This window comes from Bombus affinis, unplaced genomic scaffold (genome assembly GCF_024516045.1).
Source record: "Bombus affinis isolate iyBomAffi1 unplaced genomic scaffold, iyBomAffi1.2 ctg00000249.1, whole genome shotgun sequence".
NCBI lineage: Eukaryota > Metazoa > Arthropoda > Insecta > Hymenoptera > Apidae > Bombus > Bombus affinis.
Window position 1 is genome coordinate 138,395 of NW_026108943.1, and position 26,034 is coordinate 164,428.

At 29.2% G+C, this 26,034-nt stretch overlaps 1 long non-coding RNA gene across 3 annotated transcripts in view; it reads right to left on the minus strand.

Moving 5' to 3' along the window:
- LOC126927828 (uncharacterized) overlaps positions 1-26,034 on the minus strand; it is a 59,467-nt gene that overhangs the window by 26,796 nt on the left and 6,637 nt on the right. Inside the window, exon 1 of one of the 3 annotated variants that reach the window (XR_007715934.1) lies at positions 25,000-25,141. The exons of the other annotated variants lie outside the window; for them this stretch is intronic. This is a non-coding gene — a long non-coding RNA (uncharacterized LOC126927828). Of the gene's footprint in view, positions 1-24,999; positions 25,142-26,034 lie in introns of those variants that run through there. 3 annotated transcript variants of the gene reach the window in all.

Consider the following 26,034-nt stretch of genomic DNA (forward strand, 5'->3'; position numbering starts at 1 on the left):
ACTTTATATTGCATCTCTATATGACGTATAACGCTGTATACTATTACGTTATAAGGTATAACGATGTATTGCATCACTATATCACTTATAACGTTATATTTCATCACTATATGACGCATAACGTTATGTACTATTATAACGTATAACGTGATATTGCATAATGATATGACGTATAACTTTATATTGCACCACTATATGACTTATAACATTATATTGCATCTCTATATGTCGTATAACGTTATATACTATTACGTTATAACGTATAACGATATATTGCATCACTATTTCACTTATAACGATATATTGCATCACTATATGATGTCTAACGTTATATACTATTACGTTATAACGTATAACGCCATATTGCACCACAATATGACGTATAACTTTATATTGCATCTCTATATGTCGCATAACGTTATATACTATTACGTTAGAAGGTATAACGATGTATTGCATCACTATATCACTTATAACGTTATATTTCATCACTATATGACGCATAACGTTATGTACTATTATAACGTATAACGTGATATTGCATCATGATATGACGTATAACTTTATATTGCATCACTATATGACGTATAACGATATATTCCATCACTATGTGAAGTAGAACGATATAGACTATTACGTTATAACGTATAACGTTATATTGCATCACTATATGACGTATAACGTTTATACTATTGCGTTATAACTTATAACGTTATATTGCATCACTATATGAAGTATAACCTTATATACTATTACGTTATAACGCATAATGTTATACTGCATCACTATATGACGTATAACGTTATATGCTATTACGTTATAAGGTATAACGATGTGATGCATCACTATATCACTTATAACGTCATATTTCATCACTATATGACGCATAACGTCATGTACTATTATGTTCTAACGTATAACGTTATATTGCATCACGATATGACGTATAACTTTATATTGCACCACTATATGACTTATAACTTTATAATGCATCACTATATGACGTATAACGTTATACACTATTACGTTATAACGTATACCGTTATATTTCATCTCTATATGACGTATCGCTTTATATTGCATCCCTATATGACGTATAACGTTATATACTATTACGTTATAACGTATAACGATACATTGCATCACTATATGATGTCTAACTTTATATACTATTACGTTATAACGTATAACGCCATATTGCATCACTATATGACGTATAACTTTATATTGCATCTCTATATGTCGTATAACGTTATATACTATTACGTTATAAGGTATAACGATGTATTGCATCACTATATCACTTATAACGTTATATTTCATCACTATATGACGCATAACGTTATGTACTATTATAACGTATAACGTGATACTGCATCATGATATGACGTATAACTTTATATTGCATCACTATATGACGTATAACGATATATTCCATCACTATGTGAAGTAGAACGATATAGACTATTACGTTATAACCTATAACGTTATACTGCATCAATATATGACGTATAACGTTATATACTATTACGTTATAACGTATAATGCTATATTGCATCACTATATGACGTATAACGATATAGAATATTACGTTATAACCTATAACGTTATACTGCATCAATATATGACGTATAACGTTATATACTATTACGTTATAACGTATAATGCTATATTGCATCACTATATGACGTATAACTTTATATTGCATCACTATATGACGTAAAAATATATAGACTATTACGTTATAACGTACAACGTTATATTGCATCCCTTTATGACGTATAACGTATTATTGCATCACTATATGACGTATAACGTTTATACTATTACGTTATAACTTATAACGTTATATTGCATCACTATATGAAGTATAACCTTATATACTATTACGTTGTAACGCATAACGTTATATTGCATCACTATATGACGTATAACGATATAGACTATTACGTTATAACGTATAACGTTATATTGCTACTCTATATGACGTATAACGTTATATACTATTACGTTATAACGTATAACGTTATATTGTTTCACTATATAACGTATAATGTTATGGAGTATTACGTTATAACGTATAACGTTATATTACATTACTATATCACTTACAACGTTATATTGCACCACTATAGGACGTATTACGTCATATACTGTTAGGTTATAAGGTATAACGATATATTGCCTCACTATATCACGTATGACGTTATGAAGTATTACGTTATAACGTATAACGTTATATTGCATCTCTATATGACGTATAACTTTATATTGCATCTCTATATCACGTATAACGTATTATTGCATCACTATATGACGTACAACGTTTATACTATTACGTTATAACTTATAACGTTATATTGCATCACTATATGAAGTATAACCTTATATAACATTACGTTATAACGCATAACGTTATATTGCATCACTATATCACTTACAACGCTATATTGCATCACTATATGACGTATAACGTCATATAGTGTTACGTTATAACGTATAACGTTATATTGCATCACTACATCACGTATGACGTTATGAAGTATTACGTTATAACGTATAACGTTATATTGCATCACTATATCACTTATAACGTTATATTGCATCACTATACGACGTATAACGTTATATACTATTATGTTATAAGGTATAATGATATATTACATTACTATATCACTTACAACGTTATATTGCATCACTATATAACGTATAACGTCATATACTGTTACGTTATAACGTATAACGTTATATTGCATCACTACATCACGTATGACGTTATGAAGTATTACGTTATAACGTATAACGTTATATTGCATCACTATATCACTTATAACGTTATATTGCATCTCTATATGACGTATAACGTATTAATGAATCACTATATGACGTATAACGTTTATACTATTACGTTATAACTTATAACGTTATATTGCATCACTATATCACTTACAACGATATATTGCATCACTATATTACGTATAACGTGTACTTAGTATACTGTTACGTTACAACGTATAACGTTATATTGCATCACTATATGACGTATAACTTTATATTGCATCTCTATATGTCGTATAACGTTATATACTATTACGTTATAAGGTATAACGATGTATTGCATCACTATATGACGTATAACGTTATACACTATTACGTTATAACGTATACCGTTATATTTCATCTCTATATGACGTATCGCTTTATATTGCATCACTATATGACGTATAACGTTATATACTATTACGTTATAACGTATAACGATATAGTGCATCACTATATGATGTCTAACGTTATGTACTATTACGTTATAACGTATAACACTATATTGCATCACAATATGACGTATAACTTTATATTGCATCTCTATATGACGTATAACGCTGTATACTATTACGTTATAAGGTATAACGATGTATTGCATCACTATATCACTTATAACGTTATATTTCATCACTATATGACGCATAACGTTATGTACTATTATAACGTATAACGTGATATTGCATAATGATATGACGTATAACTTTATATTGCACCACTATATGACTTATAACATTATATTGCATCTCTATATGTCGTATAACGTTATATACTATTACGTTATAACGTATAACGATATATTGCATCACTATTTCACTTATAACGATATATTGCATCACTATATGATGTCTAACGTTATATACTATTACGTTATAACGTATAACGCCATATTGCACCACAATATGACGTATAACTTTATATTGCATCTCTATATGTCGCATAACGTTATATACTATTACGTTAGAAGGTATAACGATGTATTGCATCACTATATCACTTATAACGTTATATTTCATCACTATATGACGCATAACGTTATGTACTATTATAACGTATAACGTGATATTGCATCATGATATGACGTATAACTTTATATTGCATCACTATATGACGTATAACGATATATTCCATCACTATGTGAAGTAGAACGATATAGACTATTACGTTATAACGTATAACGTTATATTGCATCACTATATGACGTATAACGTTTATACTATTGCGTTATAACTTATAACGTTATATTGCATCACTATATGAAGTATAACCTTATATACTATTACGTTATAACGCATAATGTTATACTGCATCACTATATGACGTATAACGTTATATGCTATTACGTTATAAGATATAACGATGTGATGCATCACTATATCACTTATAACGTCATATTTCATCACTATATGACGCATAACGTCATGTACTATTATGTTCTAACGTATAACGTTATATTGCATCACGATATGACGTATAACTTTATATTGCACCACTATATGACTTATAACTTTATAATGCATCACTATATGACGTATAACGTTATACACTATTACGTTATAACGTATACCGTTATATTTCATTTCTATATGACGTATCGCTTTATATTGCATCCCTATATGACGTATAACGTTACGGAGTATTACGTTATAACGTATAGCGACATATTGCATTACTATGTGACGTATAACGTTATATACTGTTACGTTATAACGTATAACGACATATTGCATTACTATGTGACGTATAACGTTATATACTGTTACGTTATAACGTATAACGATATATTGCATCACTATATGACGTATAACGTTATATACTATTACGGTATAACGTATAACGATATATTGCATCACTATATGATGCCTAACGTTGTATACTATTACGTTATAACGTATAACGCTACATTGCATAACTATATGACGCATAACATTATATTGCATCACTATATGACGTGTATCGTCATATACTAATACGTTATAACGTATAGCATTATATTGCATCGCCATATGACGTACAACTTTATATTGCATCTCTATATGACGTATAACGTATTATTGCATTACTATATGACGTATAACGTTTATACTATTACGTTATAACTTATAACGTTATATTGAATCACTATATGAAGTATAACCTTATATAATATTACGTCATAACGCAGAACGTTATATTGCATCACTTTATCACTTACAACGTTATATTGCATCACTGTATGACGTATAACGTCATATACTGTTACGTTATAACGTATACCGTTATATTCCATCTCTATATGACGTATCGCATTATATTGCATCACTATATGACGTATAACGTTACGGAGTATTACGTTATAACGTATAACGATATAATGCATTACTATGTGACGTGTAACGTTATATACTATTACGTTATAACCTATAACGTTACACTGCATCACTATATGACGTATAACGTTATATACTATTACGTTATAAGGTATAACTATATATTCCATCACTATGTGAGGTATAACGTTATATACTGTTACGTTATAACGCATAACGATATATTGTATCACTATATGACGTATAAATATATAGACTATTACGTTATAACGTATAACGTTATATTGCATCTCTATATGACGTATAACGCATTATTGCATCACTATATGACGTATAACGTTTATACTATTACGTTATAACTAATAACGCTATATTGCACCACTATATGAAGTATAACCTTATATAATATTACGTCATAACGCAGAACGTTATATTGCATCACTATGTCACTTACAACGTTATATTGCAACACTATATGAAGTATAACCTTATATAATTTTACGTTATAACGCATAACGTTATATTGCATCACTATATCACTTACAACGTTATATTGCATCACTATATCACTTATAACGTTATATTGCATCACTATATGACGTATAACGTTATGTACTATTATGTTATAACGCATAACGATATATTGCACCACTATATGACGTATAACTTTATATTGCATCACTATATGACGTATAAATATATAGACTATTACGTTATAACGTATAACGTTATATTGCTTCTCTATATGATGTATAACGTTATATACTATTATGTTATAGCGAATAACGTTATATTGTTTCACTATGTAACGTATAATGTTATGGAGTATTACGTTATATCGTATAGCGACATATTGCATTACTATGTGACGTAAAACGTTATATACTATTACGTTATAACCAATAACGTTATGCTGCATCACTATATGACGTATAACGTTATATACTATTACGTTATAAGGTATAACGATATATTGCATCACTATTTCACTTACAACTTTATATTGCATCTCTATATGACGTATAACGATATAGACTATTACGCTATAACGTATAACGTTATATTGCATCTCTATATGACGTATAACGTTATACTGCATCATTATATGACGTATAACGTTATATACTGTTACGTTATAGCGTATAACGATATATTGCACCACCATATGACGTATCACTTTATATTATATCACTATATGACCTATACCGTTATAAACTATTACGTTATAACATATAACGTTATATTGCATCTCTATATGTCGTATAAAGATATAGACTATTACGTTATAACGTATAACGTTATATTGCATCTCTATATGACGTATAACGTTATACTGCATCATTATATGACGTATAGCGTTATATACTGTTACGTTATAGCGTATAACGATATATTGCACCACTATATGACGTAGAACGTTATATACTATTACGTTATAACGTATAACGCTATATCGCATCTCTATATGACGTATAATGATATAGACTATTACGTTATAACCTATAACGTTATACTGCATTACTATATGACGTATAACGTTCTATACTACTACGCTATAAGGTATGACTATATATTCCATCACTATATGAAGTATAACGTTATATAATATTACGTTATAACGTATAACGATATATTGCACCACTATATGACGTATAACGTTATATACTATTACGTTATAACGTATATCTATATAATGAACCACTATATGACGTATAACTTTATATTCCATCACTATATGACGTATAAATATATAGACTATTACGTTATAATGTATAACGTTATATTGCTTCTCTATATGACGTATAACGTTATATTGTATCACTATATCACGTATAACGTTACGGAGTATTCCGTTATAACGTATAACGACATAATGCATTACTATCTGACGTATAACGTTATATACTATTATGTTAAAACGTATAACTTTATATTGCATCACAATATCACGTATAACGTTACGGAGTATTACGTTATAACGTATAGCGGCATATTGCATTACTGTGTGACGTATAATGTTATATACTATTACGTTATAACCTATAACGTTATACTGCATAACTATATGACGCATAACGTTATATACTATTACGTTATAAGGTATAACGATATATTGCATCACTATATAACTTATAACGTTATATTGCATCACTATATGAAGTATAACCTTATATAATATTACGTTGTAACGCATAACGTTTTATTGCCTCAATATATCACTTACAACGATATATTGCATCACTATATGACGTATAACGTCATATACTGTTACGTTATAACGTATACCGTTATATTCCATCTCTATATGACGTATCGCTTTATATTGCATCACTATATCACTTATAACGTTATATTGCATCACTATATGACGTATAACGTTATATACTAGTACGTTATAACGTATAACGATATATTGCATAACTATATGACGTATAACGTCTTATACTATTACGTTATAAGGTATAACTATATATTCCATCACTATGTGAGGTATAACGTTATATACTATTACGTTATAACGCATAACGAAATATTGCATCACTATATGACGTATAAATATATAGACTATTACGTTATAACGTATAACGTTATATTGCTTCTCTATATGATGTATAACGTTATACACTATTATGTTATAGCGAATAACGTTATATTGTTTCACTACTTAACGTATAATGTTATGGAGTATTACGTTATATCGTATAGCGACATATTGCATTACTATGTGGCGTAAAACGTTATATACTATTAGGTTATAACCAATAACGTTATGCTGCATCACTATATGACGTATAACGTTTGTACTATTACGTTATAACTAATAACGTTATATTGCACCACTATATGAAGTATAACCTTAAATAATATTACGTCATAACGCAGAACGTTACATTGCATCACTATGTCACTTACAACGTTATATTGCAACACTATATGAAGTATAACCTTATATAATTTTGCGTTCTAACGCATAACGTTATATTGCATCACTATATCACTTACAACGTTATATTGCATCACTATCTCACTTATAACGTTATATTGCATCACTATATGACGTATAACGTTATATACTATTACGTTATAACGCATAACGATATATTGCACCACTATATGACGCATAACTTTATATTGCATCACTATATGACGTATAAATATATAGACTATTACGTTATAACGTATAACGTTATATTGCTTCTCTATATGATGTATAACGTTATACACTATTATGTTATAGCGAATAACGTTATATTGTTTCACTACTTAACGTATAATGTTATGGAGTATTACGTTATATCGTATAGCGACATATTGCATTACTATGTGGCGTAAAACGTTATATACTATTAGGTTATAACCAATAACGTTATGCTGCATCACTATATGACGTATAACGTTATATACTATTACGTTATAAGGTATAACGATATATTGCATCACTATTTCACTTATAACGTTATATTGCATCTCTATATGACGTATAACGATATAGACTATTACGCTATAACGTATAACGTTATATTGCATCTCTATATGACGTATAACGTTATACTGCATCATTATATGACGTATAACGTTATATACTCTTACGTTATAGCGTATAACGATATATTGCACCACCATATGACGTATCACTTTATATTATATCACTATATGACCTATACCGTTATAAACTATTACGTTATAACGTATAACGTTATATTGCATCTGTATATGACGTATAAAGATATAGACTATTACGTTATAACGTATAACGTTATATTGCATCTCCAAATGACGTATAACGTTATACTGCATCATTATATGACGTATAACGTTATTTACTGTTACGTTATAGCGTATAACGATATATTGCACCACTATATGACGTAGAACGTTATATACTATTACGTTATAACGTATAACGCTATATTGCATCACTATATGACGTATAATGATATAGACTATTACGTTATAACCTATAACGTTATACTGCATCACTATATGACGTATAACGTTCTATACTACTACGCTATAAGTTATGACTATATATTCCATCACTATATGAAGTATAACGTTATATAATATTACGTTATAACGTATAACGATATATTGCACCACTATATGACGTATAACGTTATATACTATTACGTTATAACGTATAACTATATAATGCACCACTATATGATGTATAACTTTATATTCCATCACTATATGACGTATAAATATATAGACTATTACGTTATAATGTATAACGTTATATTGCTTCTCTATATGACGTATAACGTTATATTGTATCACTATATCACGTATAACGTTACGGAGTATTCCGTTATAACGTATAACGGCATAATGCAATACTATGTGACGTATAACGTTATATACTATTATGTTAAAACGTATAACTTTATATTGCATCACTATATCACGTATAGCGTTACGGAGTATTACGTTATAACGTATAGCGGCATATTGCATTACTATGTGACGTATAATGTTATATACTATTACGTTATAACCTATAACGTTATACTGCATCAATATATGACGTATAATTTTACATACTATTACGTTATAACGTTTAACTATATATTGCATCAGTATATGATGTCTAATGTTATATACTATTACGTTATAACGTATAATGCAATCCTGCATCACTATATGACATATAACGTCATATACTGTTACGTTATAAGGTATAACTATATATTCCATCACTATGTAAAGTATAACGTTATATACTATTACGTTATAACGCATAAGGATATATTGCACCACTATATGACGTATAACTTTACATTGCATCACTATATGACGTATAAATATATAGACTATTACGTTATAACGTACAACGTTATATTGCATCTCTTTATGACGTATAACGTATTATTGCATAACTATATGACGTATAACGTTTATACTATTACGTTATAACTTATAACGTTGTATTGCATCACTATATGAAGTATAACGATATAGACTATTACCATATAACGTATAACGTTATATTGCATCTCTATATGACGTATAACGTTATATACCACTACGTTATAACGTATAACGTTATATTGTATCACTATATAACGTATAATGTTATGGAGTAACACGTTATAACGTATAGCGACATATAGCATTACTATGTGACGTATAACGTTAAATACTGTTACGTTATAACCTATAACGTTATACTGCATAACTATACGACGCATAACGTTATATACTATTACGTTATAAGGTATAACGATATATTGCATCACTATATCACTTAGAACGTTATATTGCATCACTATATGACGTATAACGTCATATACTGTTACGTTATAACGTATAACGTTATATTGCATCTCTATATGACGTATAACTTTATATTGCATCTCTATATGACGTATAACGTACTATTGCATCACTATATGACGTATAACGTTTATACTATTACGTTATAACTGATAACGTTATATTGCATCACTATATGAAGTATAACGATATAGACTATTACCATATAACGTATAACGTTATATTGCATCTCTATATGACGTATAACGTTATATACCACTACGTTATAACGTATAACGTTATATTGCATCACTATATCACGTATAACGTTACGGAGTATTACGTTATAACGTATAACGACATAATGCATTACTATGTGACGTATACCGTTATATACTATTACGTTATAACCTATAACGTTATGCTGCATCACTATATGACGTATAACGTTACATACTATTACACTATAACGTATAACGACATATTGCATCACTATATGATGTCTAACGTTATATACTATTACGGTATAATGTGTAACGATATATTGCATCACTATATGACGTATAACGTTATATACTATTACGTTATAAGGTATAACTATATATTCCATCACTATGTAAGGTATAACGTTATATACTATTACGTTATAACGCATAACGATATATTGCATCACTATATGACGTATAAATATATAGACTATTACGTTATAACGTGTAACGTTATATTGTATCTCTATATGACGTATAACGTATTATTGCATCACTATATGACTTATAACGTTTATACTATTACGTTATAACTAATAAAGTTATATTGCATCAATATATGAAGTATAACCTTACATAATATTACGTTATAACGCATAACGTTATATTGCCTCACTATATCACTTACAACGTTATATTGCATCACTATATGACGTATAACGTCATATACTATTACGTTATAACCTATAACGTTACACTGTATCACTATACGACGTATAACGTTATATACTATTACGTTATAAGGTATAACTATATATTCCATCACTATGTTAGGTATAACGTTATATACTATTACGTTATAACGCATAACGATATATTGCATCACTATATGACGTATAAATATATAGACTATTACGTTATAACGTATAACGTTATATTGCATCTCTATATGACGTATAACGTATTATTGCATCACTATATGAAGTATAACCTTATATAATTTTGCGTTATAACGCATAACGTTATATTGCATCACTATATCACTTACAACGTTATATTGCATCACTATCTCACTTATAACGTTATATTGTATCACTATATGACGTATAACGTTATATACTATTACGTTATAACGCATAACGATATATTGCACCACTATATGACGCATAACTTTATATTGCATCACTATATGACGTATAAATATATAGACTATTACGTTATAGCGTATAACGTTATATTGCTTCTCTATATGATGTATAACGTTATACACTATTATGTTATAGCGAATAACGTTATATTGTTTCACTACTTAACGTATAATGTTATGGAGTATTACGTTATATCGTATAGCGACATATTGCATTACTATGTGGCGTAAAACGTTATATACTATTAGGTTATAACCAATAACGTTATGCTGCATCACTATATGACGTATAACGTTATATACTATTACGTTATAAGGTATAACGATATATTGCATCACTATTTCACTTATAACGTTATATTGCATCTCTATATGACGTATAACGATATAGACTATTACGCTATAACGTATAACGTTATATTGCATCTCTATATGACGTATAACGTTATACTGCATCATTATATGACGTATAACGTTATATACTCTTACGTTATAGCGTATAACGATATATTGCACCACCATATGACGTATCACTTTATATTATATCACTATATGACCTATACCGTTATAAACTATTACGTTATAACGTATAACGTTATATTGCATCTGTATATGACGTATAAAGATATAGACTATTACGTTATAACGTATAACGTTATATTGCATCTCCATATGACGTATAACGTTATACTGCATCATTATATGACGTATAACGTTATTTACTGTTACGTTATAGCGTATAACGATATATTGCACCACTATATGACGTAGAACGTTATATACTATTACGTTATAACGTATAACGCTATATTGCATCACTATATGAAGTATAACGATATAGACTATTACCATATAACGTATAACGTTATATTGCATCTCTATATGACGTATAACGTTATATACCACTACGTTATAACGTATAACGTTATATTGCATCACTATATCACGTATAACGTTACGGAGTATTACGTTATAACGTATAACGACATAATGCATTACTATGTGACGTATACCGTTATATACTATTACGTTATAACCTATAACGTTATGCTGCATCACTATATGACGTATAACGTTACATACTATTACACTATAACGTATAACGACATATTGCATCACTATATGATGTCTAACGTTATATACTATTACGGTATAATGTGTAACGATATATTGCATCACTATATGACGTATAACGTTATATACTATTACGTTATAAGGTATAACTATATATTCCATCACTATGTAAGGTATAACGTTATATACTATTACGTTATAACGCATAACGATATATTGCATCACTATATGACGTATAAATATATAGACTATTACGTTATAACGTATAACGTTATATTGTATCTCTATATGACGTATAACGTATTATTGCATCACTATATGACTTATAACGTTCATACTATTACGTTATAACTAATAAAGTTATATTGCATCAATATATGAAGTATAACCTTATATAATATTACATCATAACGCAGAACGTTATATTGCATCACTATGTCACTTACAACGTTATATTGCAACACTATATGAAGTATAACCTTATATAATATTACGTTATAACGCATAGCGTTATATTGCATCACTATATCACTTACAACGTTATATTGCATCACTATATCACGTATAACGTTACGGAGTATTACGTTATAACGTATAACGATATAATGCATTACTATGTGACGTATAACGTTATATACTATTACGTTATAACCTATAACGTTACACTGTATCACTATATGGTGTATAACGTTATATACTATTACGTTATAAGGTATAACTATATATTCCATCACTATGTGAGGTATAACGTTATATACTATTACGTTATAACGCATAACGATATATTGCATCACTATATGACGTATAAATATATAGACTATTACGTTATAACGTATAACGTTATATTGCATCTCTATATGACGTATAAAGATATAGACTATTACGTTATAACGTATAACGTTATATTGCATCTCTATATGACGTATAACGTTATATACTATTACGTTATAAGGTATAACTATATATTCCATCACTATGTGAGGTATAACGTTATATACTATTACGTTATAACGCATAACGAAATATTGCATCACTATATGACGTATAAATATATAGACTATTACGTTATAACGTATAACGTTATATTGCATCTCTATATGACGTATAACGTATTATTGCATCACTATATGACGTATAACGATTATACTATTACGTTATAACTAATAACGTTATATTGCATCAATATATGAAGTATAACCTCATATAATATTTCATCATAACGCAGAACGTTATATTGCATCACTATGTCACTTACAACGTTATATTGCAACACTATATGAAGTATAACCTTATATAATATTACGTTATAACGCATAACGTTATATTGCATCACTATATCACTTACAACGTTATATTGCATCACTATATCACGTATAACGTTATGGAGTATTACGTTATAACGTATAGCGTCATATTGCATTACTATGTGACGTATAACATTATATACAATTTCTTTATAACGTATAGCGATATATTGCATCTCTATATGACGTATAACGTTATATAATATTACGTTATAACGTATAAGGATATATTGCCCCACTATATTACGTATCACTTTATATTGCATCACTATATAACGTATAGCGTCATATACTGTTACGTTATAACCTATAACGTTATATTGCATCACTATATCACGTATAACGTCATGGAGTATTACGTTATATCGTATAGCGACATATTGCATTACTATGTGACGTATAACGTTATATACTGTTACGTTATAACGTATAACGATATATTGCATCACTATATGACGTATAACGTTATATACTATTACGTTATAACGTATAACGATATATTGCATCACTATATGATGCCTAACGTTGTATACTATTACGTTATAACGTATAACGCTACATTGCATAACTATATGACGCATAACATTATATTGCATCACTATATGACGTGTAACGTAATATAGTGATGCATATACGTAATACGTTATAACGTATAGCATTATATTGCATCGCTATATGACGTACAACTTTATATTGCATCTCTATATGACCTATAACGTATTATTGCATTACTATAAGAAGTATAACGTTTATACTATTACGTAATAACTTATAACGTTATATTGCATCACTATATGAAGTATAACCTTATATAATATTACGTTATAATGCATAACGTTATATTGCCTCACTATATCACTTACAACGTTATATTGCATCACTATATGACGTATAACGTCATATACTGTTACGTTATAACGTATACCGTTATATTCCATCTCTATATGACGTATCGCTTTATATTGCATCACTATATGACGTATAACGTTACGGAGTATTACGTTATAACGTATAACGATATAATGCATTACTATGTGGCGTAAAACGTTATATACTATTACGTTATAACCAATAACGTTATGCTGCATCACTATATGACGTATAACGTTATATACTATTACGTTATAAGGTATAACGATATATTGCATCACTATTTCACTTATAACGTTATATTGCATCTCTATATGACGTATAACGATATAGACTATTACGCTATAACGTATAACGTTATATTGCATCTCTATATGACGTATAACGTTATACTGCATCATTATATGACGTATAACGTTATATACTCTTACGTTATAGCGTATAACGATATATTGCACCACCATATGACGTATCACTTTATATTATATCACTATATGACCTATACCGTTATAAACTATTACGTTATAACGTATAACGTTATATTGCATCTCTATATGACGTATAAAGATATAGACTATTACGTTATAACGTATAACGTTATATTGCATCTCCATATGACGTATAACGTTATACTGCATCATTATATGACGTATAACGTTATTTACTGTTACGTTATAGCGTATAACGATATATTGCACCACTATATGACGTAGAACGTTATATACTATTACGTTATAACGTATAACGCTATATTGCATCACTATATGACGTATAATGATATAGACTATTACGTTATAACCTATAACGTTATACTGCATCACTATATGACGTATAACGTTCTATACTACTACGCTATAAGTTATGACTATATATTCCATCACTATATGAAGTATAACGTTATATAATATTACGTTATAACGTATAACGATATATTGCACCACTATATGACGTATAACGTTATATACTATTACGTTATAACGTATAACTATATAATGCACCACTATATGACGTATAACTTTATATTCCATCACTATATGACGTATAAATATATAGACTATTACGTTATAATGTATAACGTTATATTGCTTCTCTATATGACGTATAACGTTATATTGTATCACTATATCACGTATAACGTTACGGAGTATTCCGTTATAACGTATAACGGCATAATGCATTACTATGTGACGTATAACGTTATATACTATTATGTTAAAACGTATAACTTTATATTGCATCACTATATCACGTATAGCGTTACGGAGTATTACGTTATAACGTATAGCGGCATATTGCATTACTATGTGACGTATAATGTTATATACTATTACGTTATAACCTATAACGTTATACTGCGTCAATATATGACGTATAATTTTACATACTATTACGTTATAACGTTTAACTATATATTGCATCAGTATATGATGTCTAATGTTATATACTATTACGCTATAACGTATAAGGCAATCCTGCATCACTATATGACATATAACGTCATATACTGTTACGTTATAAGGTATAACTATATATTCCATCACTATGTAAAGTATAACGTTATATACTATTACGTTATAACGCATAAGGATATATTGCACCACTATATGACGTATAACTTTACATTGCATCACTATATGACGTATAAATATATAGACTATTACGTTATAACGTACAACGTTATATTGCATCTCTTTATGACGTATAACGTATTATTGCATAACTATATGACGTATAACGTTTATACTATTACGTTATAACTTATAACGTTGTATTGCATCACTATATGAAGTATAACGATATAGACTATTACCATATAACGTATAACGTTATATTGCATCACTATATGACGTATAACGTCATATACTGTTAAGTTATAACGTATAACGCTATATTGCATCACTACATGACGTATAACGATATAGAATATTACGTTATAACCTATAACGTTATACTGCATCACTATATGACGTATAACGTTACATACTATTACACTATAACGTATAACGACATATTGCATCACTATTTGACGTATAACGTCATATACTGTTACGTTATAAGGTATAGCTATATATTCCATCACTATGTGAAGTATAACGTTATATACTATTACGTTATAACGCATAAGGATATATTCCACCACTATATGACGTATAACATTATATTGCATCACTATATGACGTATAAATATATAGACTATTACGTTATAACGTATAACGTTATATTGCATCACTATATCACGTATAACGTTGTGGAGTATTACGTTATAACGTATAGCGACATATTGCATTACTATGTGACGTATAACGTTATATACTATTACCTTATAAGGTATAACGTTATATTGCATCACTATATCACTTACAAGGTTACATTGCATCACTATATGACGTATAACGATATAGACTATTACGTTATAACGTATAACGCTATATTGCATCTCTATTCGACGTATAACGTCATATACTGTTACGTTATAACGTATAACGTTATATTGCATCACTATATCACGTATAACGTTACGGAGTATTACGTTATAACGAATAACGACATAATGCATTACTATGTGACGTATAACGTTATATACTATTACGCTCTAACCTATAACGTTATACTGCATCACTATATGACGTATAACGTTACATACTATTACACTATAACGTATAACGACATATTGCACCACTATATGGTGTCTAACGTTATATACTATTACGTTAAAGCGTATAACGCTATATTGCATCACTATATGACGTATAACGATATAGAATATTACGTTATAACCTATAACGTTATACTGCATCACGATATGACGTATAACGTTACATACTATTACACTATAACGTATAACGACATATTGCACCACTATATGATGTCTAACGTTATATACTATTACGTTATAACGCATAAGGATATATTGCACCACTATATGACGTATAACTTTATATTGCACCACTATATGACGTTTAAATATATAGACTATTACGTTATAACGTATAACGTTATATTGCATCTCTATTTGACGTATAACGTATTATTGCATCACTATATGAAGTATAACGTTGGATACTATTACGTTATAACGTATACCGTTATATTGCGTCTCTATATGACGTATAAATTTATATTGCATCACTATACGACGTATAACGATATAGACTATTACGTTATAACCTATATCGTTATACTGCATCACTATATGACGTATAACGTTATATACTATCACGTTGTAACGTATAACGCTACGTTGCATAACTATATGACGCATAACATTATATTGCATCACTATATGACGTATAACTTTATATTGCATCTCTATATGACGTATAACGTATTATTGCATCACTATATGACGTATAACGTTTATACTATTACGTTATAACATATAACGTTATATTGCACCACTATGTCACGTATAACGTTATGGAGTATTACGTTATAACGTATAGCGACATATTGCATTACTATGTGACGTATAACGTTATATACTATAACGTTATAACCTATAACGTAATACTGCTTCTCTATTTGACGTATAACGATATAGAATATTACGTTAAAACGTATAACATTATATTGTATCTCTATATGACGTATAACGTTATATTGCAATACTATATGACGTATAACGTTATATACTATTACTTTATAACGCATAACGACATATTGCACCACTATATGACGTATAACTTTATATTGCATCACTATATGACGTATAACGCTATATACTATTACGTTATAACGTATAACGTTATATTGCATAACTATATCACGTATATTGCATCACTATTTCACGTATAACGTTATGGGGTATTACGTTATAACGTATAACGACATAATGCATTACTGTGTGACGTGTGACGTTATATACTATTACGTTATAACGTATAACGTTATACAGCATCACTATATGACGGACAACGTTCTATAATATTACGTTATAAGGTATATCTATATATTACATCACTATGTGGAGTATAACGTTATATACTATTATGTTATAACGCATAACGATATATTGCACCACTATATGACGTATAGCTTTATATTGCCTCACTATATGACGTATAAATATATAGACTATTACGTTATAACGTATAACGTTATATTGCATCTCAATAAGACGTATAACGTATTAGTGCATCACTATATTAAGTATAACGTTGTATACTATTACGTTATAACGTATAACGTTATATTGCATCACTATATGAAGTATAACCTTATATACTATTACGTTATAACGCATAACGTTATATTGCATCACTATATCACGTATAACGTTATATTGCATCACTATATCACGTATATCGTTATATTGCATCACTATATCACGTGTAACGTTATGGAGTATTACGTTATAACGTATAACGACATAATGCATTACTATGTGACGTGTGACGTTATATACTATTACGTTATAACCTATAACGTTATGCAGCATCACTATATGACGTACAACGTTATATACTATTACGTTATAACCTATAACGTTATACTGCATCACTATGTAAAGTATAACGTTATATACTATTACGTTATAACGCATAACGATATATTGCACCACTATATGACGTATAACTTTATATCGCCTCACTATATGACTTATAAATATATAGACTATTACGTTAAAACGTATAACGTTATATTGCATCTGTATAAGACGTATAACGTATTATTGCATCACTATATGAAGTATAACGTTGTATACTATTACGTTATAACGTATACCGTTATATTGCATCTCTATATGACGTATAACTTTATATTGCATCACTATATGACGTATAACGATATAGACTAATACGGTATAACGAATAACGTTATATTGCACCTCTGTATGACGTATAACGTATTATTGCATCACTATATGACGTATAACGTTGATACTATTACGTTAAAACTTATAACGTTATATTGCATCACTATATGACGTATAACGTTATATACTATTACGTTCTAACGTATAACGATATATTGCACCACTATATGACGTATAACGATATAGACTATTACGTTATATCCTATAACGCTATACTGCATCACTATATGACGTATAACGTTATATACTATTACGTTACAAGGTATAACTATATATTCCATCACTATGTGAAATATAACGTTATATACTTTTAGGTTATGACGCATAACGACATTTTGCACCACTATATGACGTATAACTTTCTATTGCATTACTATATCACGTTTAACGTTATATACAATTACGTTATGACGTATAACGATGTCTTGCATCACTATATGATGTCTACCGTTATATACTATTACGTTATAACCTATAACGCTATACTGCGTCACTATATGACGTATAACGCTATATACTATTACGTTATTAGGTATAACGATATATTGCATCACAATATCACTTATAACGTTATATTGCATCACTATGTGAAGTATAACGTTATATACTATTACGTTATAACGCATAACGATATATTGCACAACTATATGACGTATAACTTTATATTGCATCACTATATGACGTATAAATATATAGAATATTACGTTATAACGTATAAGGCTATATTGCATCACTATATGACTTATAACTTTATATTGCATCACTATATGACGTATAACGTTATACACTATTACGTTATGACGTATACCGTTATATTTCATCTCTATATGACGTATCGCTTTATATTGCATCACTATATGACGTATAACGTTATATACTATTACGTTATAACGTATAACGATATAGTGCATCACTATATGATGTCTAACGTTATATACTATTACGTTATAACGTATAACGCAATATTGCATCACTATATGACGTATAACTTTATATTGCATCTCTATATGACGTATAACGCTGTATACTATTACGTTATAAGGTATAACGATATATTGCATCACAATTTCACTTATAACGTTATATTGCATCACTATTTGACGTATAACGTTATATACTATTACGTGATAAGGTATAACTAAATATTCCATCACTATGTGAAGTATAACGTTATATACTATTACGTTATAACGCATAACGATATATTGCACCACTATATGACGTATAACTTTATACTGCATCTCTATATGACGTATAACGTTATATACTATTACGTTATAACGTATAACGATATATTGCAACACTATATGATGTCTAACGTTGTATACTATTACGTTATAACGTATAACGCTATATTGCATCACTATATGACGTATAACTTTATATTGCATCTCTATATGACGTATAACGTATTATTGCATCACTATATGACGTATAACGTTATATAATATTACGTTATAACGCATAACGTTATATTGCATCACTATGCCACTTACAACGTTATATTGCATAACTATATCGCACACAACGTTATATTGCATCACTATATCACGTATAACGTTATGGAGTATTACGTTATAACGTATAACGATATATTGCATCACTATATGCTGTCCAACGTTATATAATATTACGTTATAACGATTAACGATATATTGCACCACTATATGACGTATCACTTTATATACTATTACGTTATAACGTATAAAGTTATATTGCATCTGTATATGACGTATAACGTATTATTGCATCACTATATGACGTATAACGTTATAAACTATTACGTTATAACGCATAACGTTATATTGCATCACTATATCACGTATAACGTTACGGAGTATTACGTTATAACGTACAACGACATAATGCATTACCATGTGACGCATAACGTTATATACTATTACGTTATAACCTATAACGTTATACTGCATCACTATATGACGTATAACGTTATATACTATCACGTTATAAGGTATAACGATGTATTGCATCACTATATCACTTATAACGTTATATTTCATCACTATATGTCGCATAACGTCATGTACTATTATGTACTAACGTATAACGTTATATTGCATCACGATGTGACGTATGACCTGATATTGCACCACTATATGACTTATAACTTTATATTGCATCACTATATGACGTATAACGTTATACACTATTACGTTATAACGTATACCGTTATATTTCATCTCTGTATGACGTATCTCTTTATATTGCATCACTATACTACGTATAACGTCATATACTGTTACGTTATAACGTATAACGTTATATTGCATCACGATATGACGTACAACTTTATATTGCACCACTATATGACTTATAACTTTATATTGCATCACTATATGACGTATAACGTTATACACTATTACGTTATAACGTATACGGTTATATTTCATCTGTATATGACGTATCGCTTTATATTGCATCACTATATGACGTATAACGTTATATACTATTACGTTATAACGTATAACGATATATTGCATCACTATATGACGTATAACGTTATATACTATTACTTTATAAGGTATAACTATATATTCCATCACTATGTGAGGTATAACGTTATATACTATTACGTTATAACGCATAACGATATATTGTATCACTATATGACGCATAAATATATAGACTATTACGTTATAACGTATAACGTTATATTGCATCTCTATATGACGTATAACATATTATTGCATCTCTATATGACGTATAACATATTATTGCATCTCTATATGACGTATAACGTTTATACTGTTACGTTATAACTAATAACGTTATATTGCATCACTATATGAAGTATAACCTTATATAATATTATGTCATAACGCAGAACGTTATATTGCATCACTATGTCACTTACAACGTTATATTGCAACACTATATGAAGTATAACCTTATATAATATTACGTTATAACGCATAACGTTATATTGCATCACTATATCACTTACAACGTTATATTGCGTCACTATATCACGTATAACGTTATGGAGTATTACGTTATAACGTATAGCGTCATATTGCATTACTATGTGACGTATAACGTTATATACAATTACTTTATAACGTATAACGGTATATTGCACCACTATGTGACGTATAACTTTATATTGCATCTCTATATGACGTATAACGTTATATAACATTACGTTATAACGCATAAGGATATATTGCACCACTATATGACGCAGAACATTATATTGCATCACTATATGACGTATAAATATATAGACTATCACGTTATAACGTACAACGTTATATTGCATCTCTTTATGACGTATAACGTATTATTGCATAACTATATGACGTATAACGGTTATACTATTACGTTATAAAATATAACGTTATATTGCATCACTATATGAAGTATAACCTTATATACTATTACGTTATAACTTATAACGTTACATTGCATCTCCATATGACGTATAACGTTATACTGCATCATTATATGACGTAGAACGTTATATACTGTTACGTTATAGCGTATAACGATATATTGCACCACTATATGACGTATCACTTTATATTATATTGTCACGTCCCGCGTTCCGCACGTGACGCCACGAACCAATAACTTATGAATAATTAAACAGGACCAATAATAATAAATTAACTAATAACTAACCAATCAAAATAAAAAGAATTATACGACAGACAATCAAAATGAAATAAATGAATCATTAATAAGAAACACTACAACCAATCAGCAATGACATATAAAATACAAATAAAATGAAATAATTAAATGAACCAATAAATAAAACAAGCCGCGATTCAAACGTATGAGATTTCTCTGCGAAAACACATGTATATACACACACGTGTATGCATATCTGTGTGTGTGACCTACTTCGTGAATCTGAATAATTGGTAATCTAATAAAATAAATAAAAGAAATAAAATATACTACACTACATCAGCATTCTAATAAAAGTGAAAATTGTATACAAGATTGCCCTGCGACACACACATATATAGATATACACATGCGTACGCGTATCTTTGGGAAAAATTCATAATATATATATATATATATATGTATGTATACGTTATTAAACCATTAAAACGCAAAGAAATAAATATATAGATTTACATTTCTACGAACCTAGAGAATTATATACGAAATCCACATTATGGAATATTCAACCAATTAACGATCCGAGAAACAATGAGAATAACAATACGCGCACATATACATATGCATATATATATTTTACATAATGGAAAATTACATTGTGAAATGTATATATATATATATATATATACACATATTATTATATCGAACAACTACTCATCTAATATACAAAACCACCTTGTAAAAATTACATTACTGAACATTCAACTAAACCAACTGAAGATTTAGTATAATAATATATAATAATATAATAATATATATATATATATACATAGATATGTGAAATAGCGTTGTATATAACCGGAAACAATACAAATGTCACACGACTTCTTCAACAACTTCGACTCTTCGTTCCTGCCGACAACACCTCACACGATGACTGCGTCTTCTAGGGCCACTTACGGATTCTTTACAATTCTTCTTCTTCTTGCACTGAAATATCATATGCAGTGAATAAAACACGAAAGAAGCAGGATGAACTAAATAAAAGAAATCATAACAAGATACACACCGAGACAATCCGCATGGGAACCTCTGACAAAGTATCTATCATTAAATGCATAATAATCAAGATGCACAAACCTCATCTGGAAGTCGACACCACTCACAGCGTGCCAATGCAAGGGAGGAAAACGAATGAAATTGTATTTCGTGAAGACGTTTCACCACTTTCCATAGATCAGAAACTGGAGTTACACAACTAATAACCTAATAACAAGAAAGTAATATAAAATATACACGATTTAATATATAGCAAATATGGACATATAAATCTACAAGGAGCAAAATATATCTCATATTGTCAAATAAAACCAAATTGTCAAAAGATCATCAGGACACGACGCCAACGAAGGCGCCACTGTGCCTATTTGGATGGAAAACCGCCACTTCAGCATCATCCCTCGCACATATTCACACACGCACGTCGATCACGTCATCTCGTACCATTCACATATCTTCTTCCTCTTGCGCTAAAACAAATTCACAAGTTTAAGGAAACAAACAACATGCGAAACGAGATAGAATACTAAAAACACATACTCACACAGTTCGCACAGGCGCGGACGCTTTTGTGTCCATCACTCAACATAACCTGTAATCATCAAAATCCACGTTCTCTCATGGAAACTCTAAAAACCTGCAGCATTGCGATTCCCACCGGAACGAACTGTCACGTGACTGTCATCCCATTGGGGATGTCATTATAAAAAGTGTAGCGACACAATTCAAATCGGAATAATTGTTAGCGGGTCAGTTGAATAAAGGAATAGAAGAGAGTAATTGTTAGCGTTCGGGAGAATTTAGCGAAAAATAAAGAAGAGTCAGATTAATTGTTAGCGTTAGCGTTAGCGATTAATTGTTAGTGGTTCAGTTAGAACAATCAGAGTAATTGTGAAAAGAGAGTAACTGCCATTAGTTGGTTCAGTTAGAATATAGTCAGAGAAATTGTTAGCGTTCGGGAGAATTTAACGAAATTAAAGAAGAGTAATTCAGTTAGAATAAAGAAATAGGATAGAGCAATTGTGATTAGTTGGTTCAGGAGAATTTAGCGAAAATAAGGAGAGTAATTGTTAGTTCAATTGAATTTGAGTGAGTCTGATATCAGTTCGTTCAGTTGATTTAATTAGAATTTAAGTTAGGATTAGAGAATAATTGTTCGTTCCAGTTCGAGTTTAAGAATTACGAGATATAAATGTTATTAGTCAGTTCGAATTATAAAATAATTGTTATTAGTCAGTTAGAATCAAAACAATAGTTGGCTCAAGTTTTTGTGTTAGAATTTCGAATTGTTAAACACGTCCGGACACACTGTTGTTTACACTGTTCAAATTAAATAAAGATTAAAACGAAAAATTATAGAAGTGTCGATCTTTGTAAAACCGGAATCACCCCAGCGGCCTGCCCGTTCATCAGCGGAGACCAACGTCAGGTGAGTTAACTTTAATTATTATTAATAACTAATAATTAAAATAATAAATAATATCAATGATTAGTATAATTCGTCATTAATTCCGCCTGTAATAATTATTTATAATATAATTGTTTATTCCAAACAATCCTCTCCCGTGCTAGTATTCCT